We start from the raw sequence: 5,968 nt of genomic DNA on the forward strand, positions 1-5,968 counted from the left end.
TTGTCAGGCCAAAAAGAAAACACCTTTGACTAACAATACCCTATTAAAAAAAAAAAAGACTATTTAATTCAGCAATGGTACATTTGTCAGGCCAAAAAGAAAACACCTTTGACTAACAATACCCTATTAAAAAAAAGACTATTTAATTCAGCAATAGTACATTTGTCAGGCCAAAAAGAAAACACCTTTGACTAACAATACCCTATTAAAAAAAAGACTATTTAATTCAGCAATAGTACATTTGTCAGGCCAAAAAGAAAACACCTTTGACTAACAATACCCTATTCAAAAAAAAGCCTATTTAATTCAGCAATGGTACATTTGTCAGGCCAAAAAGAAAACACCTTTGACTAACAATACCCTATTCAAAAAAAAGCCTATTTAATTCAGCAATAGTACATTTGTCAGGCCAAAAAGAAAACACCTTTGACTAACAATACCCTATTCAAAAAAAGCCTATTTAATTCAGCAATAGTACATTTGTCAGGCCAAAAAGAAAACACCTTTGACTAACAATACCCTATTCAAAAAAAAGCCTATTTAATTCAGCAATAGTACATTTGTCAGGCCAAAAAGAAAACACCTTTGACTAACAATACCCTATTCAAAAAAAGCCTATTTAATTCAGCAATAGTACATTTGTCAGGCCAAAAAGAAAACACCTTTGACTAACAATACCCTATTCAAAAAAAAGCCTATTTAATTCAGCAATGGTACATTTGTCAGGCCAAAAAGAAAACACCTTTGACTAACAATACCCTATTAAAAAAAAAAAAGACTATTTAATTCAGCAATGGTACATTTGTCAGGCCAAAAAGAAAACACCTTTGACTAACAATACCCTATTAAAAAAAAAAAGACTATTTAATTCAGCAATAGTACATTTGTCAGGCCAAAAAGAAAACACCTTTGACTAACAATACCCTATTAAAAAAAAAAAGACTATTTAATTCAGCAATAGTACATTTGTCAGGCCAAAAATAAAACACCTTTGACTAACAATACCCTATTAAAAAAAAAAAGACTATTTAATTCAGCAATAGTACATTTGTCAGGCCAAAAAGAAAACACCTTTGACTAACAATACCCTATCAAAAAAAAAAAAAAAAAGACTATTTAATTCAGCAATGGAACATTTGTCAGGCCAAAAAGAAAACACCTTTGACTAACAATACCCTATCAAAAAAAAAAAAAAAAAAAAAAAGACTATTTAATTCAGCAATGGAACATTTGTCAGGCCAAAAAGAAAACACCTTTGACTAACAATACCCTATCAAAAAAAAAAAAAGACTATTTAATTCAGCAATAGTACATTTGTCACGCCAAAAAGAAAACACCTTTGACTAACAATACCCTATTAAAAAAAAAAGACTATTTATTTCAGCAATAGTACATTTGTCACGCCAAAAAGAAAACACCTTTGACTAACAATACCCTATTAAAAAAAAAGACTATTTAATTCAGCAATAGTACATTTGTCAGGCCAAAAAGAAAACACCTTAGACTAACAATACCCATTTAAAAAAAAAGACTATTTAATTCAGCAATAGTACATTTGTCAGGCCAAAAAGAAAACACCTTAGACTAACAATACCCTATAAAAAAAAGAAGACTATTTAATTCAGCAATGGAACATTTGTCAGGCCAAAAAGAAAACACCTTTGACTAACAATACCCTATTAAAAAAAAAAAAAGACTATTTAATTCAGCAATAGTACATTTGTCAGGCCAAAAAGAAAACACCTTTGACTAACAATACCCTATTCAAAAAAAAGACTATTTAATTCAGCAATGGTACATTTGTCAGGCCAAAAAGAAAACACCTTTGACTAACAATACCCTATTAAAAAAAAAAGACTATTTAATTCAGCAATGGTACATTTGTCAGGCCAAAAAGAAAACACCTTTGACTAACAATACCCTATTAAAAAAAAAGACTATTTAATTCAGCAATGGTACATTTGTCAGGCCAAAAAGAAAACACCTTTGACTAACAATACCCTATTAAAAAAAAAAGACTATTTAATTCAGCAATGGTACATTTGTCAGGCCAAAAAGAAAACACCTTTGACTAACAATACCCTATTCAAAAAAAAGACTATTTAATTCAGCAATGGTACATTTGTCAGGCCAAAAAGAAAACACCTTTGACTAACAATACCCTATTAAAAAAAAAAGACTATTTAATTCAGCAATGGTACATTTGTCAGGCCAAAAAGAAAACACCTTTGACTAACAATACCCTATCAAAAAAAATATTTAATTCAGCAATAGTACATTTGTCAGGACAAAAAGAAAACACCTTTGACTAACAATACCCTATTAAAAAAAATATTTAATTCAGCAATAGTACATTTGTCAGGACAAAAAGAAAACACCTTTGACTAACAATACCCTATTAAAAAAAAAGACTATTTAATTCAGCAATAGCACATTTGTCAGGCCAAAAAGAAAACACCTTTGACTAACAATACCCTATTAAAAAAAAAAAAAAAAGACTATTTATTTCAGCAATAGTACATTTGTCACGCCAAAAAGAAAACACCTTTGACTAACAATACCCTATTCAAAAAAAAGACTATTTAATTCAGCAATGGTACATTTGTCAGGCCAAAAAGAAAACACCTTTGACTAACAATACCCTATTAAAAAAAAAGACTATTTAATTCAGCAATAGTACATTTGTCAGGCCAAAAAGAAAACACCTTTGACTAACAATACCCTATTAAAAAAAAAAGACTATTTAATTCAGCAATAGTACATTTGTCACGCCAAAAAGAAAACACCTTTGACTAACAATACCCTATTCAAAAAAAAGACTATTTAATTCAGCAATGGTACATTTGTCAGGCCAAAAAGAAAACACCTTTGACTAACAATACCCTATTAAAAAAAAAGACTATTTAATTCAGCAATAGTACATTTGTCAGGCCAAAAAGAAAACACCTTTGACTAACAATACCCTATTAAAAAAAAAAGACTATTTAATTCAGCAATGGTACATTAGTCAGGCCAAAAAGAAAACACCTTTGACTAACAATACCCTATCAAAAAAAAAAAAAAAAAAAAAAAAAGACTTTAATTCAGCAATGGAACATTTGTCAGGCCAAAAAGAATACACCTTTGACTAACAATACCCTATTAAAAAAAAAAAAAAAAGACTATTTAATTCAGCAATAGTACATTTGTCAGGCCAAAAAGAAAACACCTTTGACTAACAATACCCTATTCAAAAAAAAGACTATTTAATTCAGCAATGGTACATTTGTCAGGCCAAAAAGAAAACACCTTTGACTAACAATACCCTATTAAAAAAAAAAGACTATTTAATTCAGCAATGGTACATTTGTCAGGCCAAAAAGAAAACACCTTTGACTAACAATACCCTATTCAAAAAAAAAAAAAGACTATTTAATTCAGCAATGGTACATTTGTCAGGCCAAAAAGAAAACACCTTTGACTAACAATACCCTATTAAAAAAAAAGACTATTTAATTCAGCAATAGTACATTTGTCAGGCCAAAAAGAAAACACCTTTGACTAACAATACCCTATTAAAAAAAAAAGACTATTTAATTCAGCAATGGTACATTAGTCAGGCCAAAAAGAAAACACCTTTGACTAACAATACCCTATCAAAAAAAAAAAAAAAAAAAAAAAGACTTTAATTCAGCAATGGAACATTTGTCAGGCCAAAAAGAATACACCTTTGACTAACAATACCCTATTAAAAAAAATATTTAATTCAGCAATAGTACATTTGTCAGGACAAAAAGAAAACACCTTTGACTAACAATACCCTATTAAAAAAAAAGACTATTTAATTCAGCAATAGCACATTTGTCAGGCCAAAAAGAAAACACCTTTGACTAACAATACCCTATTAAAAAAAAAAAAAAAAAGACTATTTATTTCAGCAATAGTACATTTGTCACGCCAAAAAGAAAACACCTTTGACTAACAATACCCTATTCAAAAAAAAGACTATTTAATTCAGCAATGGTACATTTGTCAGGCCAAAAAGAAAACACCTTTGACTAACAATACCCTATTAAAAAAAAAAGACTATTTAATTCAGCAATAGTACATTTGTCAGGCCAAAAAGAAAACACCTTTGACTAACAATACCCTATTAAAAAAAATATTTAATTCAGCAATAGTACATTTGTCAGGACAAAAAGAAAACACCTTTGACTAACAATACCCTATTAAAAAAAAAGACTATTTAATTCAGCAATAGCACATTTGTCAGGCCAAAAAGAAAACACCTTTGACTAACAATACCCTATTAAAAAAAAAAAAAAAGACTATTTATTTCAGCAATAGTACATTTGTCACGCCAAAAAGAAAACACCTTTGACTAACAATACCCTATTCAAAAAAAAAGACTATTTAATTCAGCAATGGTACATTTGTCAGGCCAAAAAGAAAACACCTTTGACTAACAATACCCTATTAAAAAAAAAGACTATTTAATTCAGCAATAGTACATTTGTCAGGCCAAAAAGAAAACACCTTTGACTAACAATACCCTATTAAAAAAAAAAGACTATTTAATTCAGCAATAGTACATTTGTCACGCCAAAAAGAAAACACCTTTGACTAACAATACCCTATTCAAAAAAAAGACTATTTAATTCAGCAATGGTACATTTGTCAGGCCAAAAAGAAAACACCTTTGACTAACAATACCCTATTAAAAAAAAAGACTATTTAATTCAGCAATAGTACATTTGTCAGGCCAAAAAGAAAACACCTTTGACTAACAATACCCTATTAAAAAAAAAAGACTATTTAATTCAGCAATGGTACATTAGTCAGGCCAAAAAGAAAACACCTTTGACTAACAATACCCTATCAAAAAAAAAAAAAAAAAAAAAAAAAAAAAAAAAGACTTTAATTCAGCAATGGAACATTTGTCAGGCCAAAAAGAATACACCTTTGACTAACAATACCCTATTAAAAAAAAAAAAAAGACTATTTAATTCAGCAATAGTACATTTGTCAGGCCAAAAAGAAAACACCTTTGACTAACAATACCCTATTCAAAAAAAAGACTATTTAATTCAGCAATGGTACATTTGTCAGGCCAAAAAGAAAACACCTTTGACTAACAATACCCTATTAAAAAAAAAGACTATTTAATTCAGCAATGGTACATTTGTCAGGCCAAAAAGAAAACACCTTTGACTAACAATACCCTATTCAAAAAAAAAAAAAGACTATTTAATTCAGCAATGGTACATTTGTCAGGCCAAAAAGAAAACACCTTTGACTAACAATACCCTATTAAAAAAAATATTTAATTCAGCAATAGTACATTTGTCAGGACAAAAAGAAAACACCTTTGACTAACAATACCCTATTAAAAAAAGACTATTTAATTCAGCAATAGCACATTTGTCAGGCCAAAAAGAAAACACCTTTGACTAACAATACCCTATTAAAAAAAAAAGACTATTTAATTCAGCAATAGTACATTTGTCAGGCCAAAAAGAAAACACCTTTGACTAACAATACCCTATTCAAAAAAAAGACTATTTAATTCAGCAATGGTACATTTGTCAGGCCAAAAAGAAAACACCTTTGACTAACAATACCCTATTCAAAAAAAAGACTATTTAATTCAGCAATGGTACATTTGTCAGGCCAAAAAGAAAACACCTTTGACTAACAATACCCTATTAAAAAAAAAGACTATTTAATTCAGCAATAGTACATTTGTCAGGCCAAAAAGAAAACACCTTTGACTAACAATACCCTATTAAAAAAAAAAAAAGACTATTTAATTCAGCAATAGTACATTTGTCAGGCCAAAAAGAAAACACCTTTGACTAACAATACCCTATTAAAAAAAAAAGACTATTTAATTCAGCAATAGAACATTTGTCAGGCCAAAAAGAAAACACCTTAGACTAACAATACCCTATTAAAAAAAAAGACTATTTAATTCAGCAATAGTACATTT

The sequence above is a fragment of the Palaemon carinicauda genome, chromosome 20 (genome assembly GCF_036898095.1).
Source record: "Palaemon carinicauda isolate YSFRI2023 chromosome 20, ASM3689809v2, whole genome shotgun sequence".
NCBI lineage: Eukaryota > Metazoa > Arthropoda > Malacostraca > Decapoda > Palaemonidae > Palaemon > Palaemon carinicauda.